Below are 1802 nucleotides of genomic sequence, written 5' to 3' on the forward strand. Positions count from 1 at the left end.
AATGGATGGATGGATGGATTGTGATGAGTTGTCTGAGCCCCCAATAAAATGATTTAAAATTTAAAGTAAAATAAAATAATCCAATTTTTGCCATGGCTGCCGAAATGCCTTTCTTTCTTTTTTTTAACGACCTTTTGCTTTCTTCCTATAAGAAGTTCTTGGTGTCATCCCCCAGCACCTCGGGTCGTCTGTTACTCGTCCTCCCTGTGTCAAATATTTTCTTGAGATATTCTCACAGTGCAGGTGAGACCTATGAGTTCAGGTGGGACCTGCTGAGGGTCAGAACTGACTCGATAGCACCTACAACAACAATTTTTTTTGGAAGACTCCATAAAGGTGACTCACGGGCTTTCACTAACGTGGAACAGGGGCTTATCAGTAAACGTTAGATACATGGCTACATTTTGAGCGAGCACGTAACCATCAGCCCTAACCTCAGAACCATCAGTTCTCAGACAGCCCTGCTCAGTATTTACCCTCGTGACGTGATCAATGAAGACCCTTAGTGAGACATCGCTTACCTCGCATCCTCCCTGTACTTCTTCTTTCCAACCCTCCTTCTTTCCAAGCCCTTTCCAACGTGGCTCTTGATTCAATGCTCCCTTTTTCATCACAAAGGGTTGATTTTTCTACCACGTGCACCCCAAACCAACCTCACTGCCATCAAGTCAATTCCAAGTCATAATGACTGGCAGTGACGTAACCTGTCGTCAACTTGAGACTATTAACAGTGAAGGGGTGGAGGTTAGCCTGTCAATCAGGTTGCAGCGTGATGACCTCATTTGGAGGCGCTTAAGGAGATAAATAGCTCGCTGGAGGCCAGACCCACACGCTGCCTGCCAGACATTCCTGTTGACAAGCCACCTGGAGCTATGCTGATGGCAGCCAGAGCCTTAGAGCTGGAGGAGCCACATGGAGACCCACGCCAGCACTAAGATGCTTCCACCGCCTCTGGATCCACAAGACTTCCCACCGACTGGCCTGTGATCTTCCTGAACTTGGTGTCATGACGTATGTTGCATGAGTCTGAAGAGGAATTTCAGACTGGCATCAGACATATGGGCTCATATCAGATGTATGGACTTGATCTGGGCTGGGATGTTTTCTTAATGTACAATTGCTCTTTGAGATAAAGTTTTCTCTTACACACATATGGTGTCTGTTTCTCTAGTCAGCCCAGACTAACACAGTAACCCTGGAAAGGAAAGGTAGAACAGTCCCTGTGGGTTTCCCAGTAGTAACTCTTTATGGGAACAGAGAGCCTCATCTTTCTCCCGAGGATCAGCTGCTGGTTTCGAACTGCTGACTTTTGATTAGCAGCCCAATGTCACCGACTGGGACCCCAGGGCTCTCACTGTTATTGTTCCCTTTATAGACCTGTTTGGTTGGTTGGTTTTCACTAAAAACTGATCCATGGGAACACGTTCCTCTCCAGACCTGGAGGGTGCCTGCAGACCATAGTCTCAGCAGGTCCATGACTCAGTCTGACCAAGAATCCTGGTCTCCTTCATGATTTTGTGTTTTCTTCCATATTTTCCTCGCACTCTCTCCAGGACCTCCTAGTGTGATTCCTCTCGGAGCAGTGGGTATTGGTGGCCAGGCACCATGGGCTTCTTCTGGTTTCGCAGTCCTGGAGGTTGGTAATCTCACAGTCCATTAGTCCATTGGAATCACTGTTTCCATGTGTATTAGTCTAGGTACTTTGGAGAAACAAATCCACAGTAACTCACGTATAAGAGAGAGTTTTATGCAAAGAAAATGTGCATCACGAAAACATCCCAACCCAATGCTGCCCAAGCCCA

This window comes from Echinops telfairi, unplaced genomic scaffold (genome assembly GCF_000313985.2).
Source record: "Echinops telfairi isolate 266 unplaced genomic scaffold, ASM31398v2 ScPeMD7_5;HRSCAF=22, whole genome shotgun sequence".
NCBI lineage: Eukaryota > Metazoa > Chordata > Mammalia > Afrosoricida > Tenrecidae > Echinops > Echinops telfairi.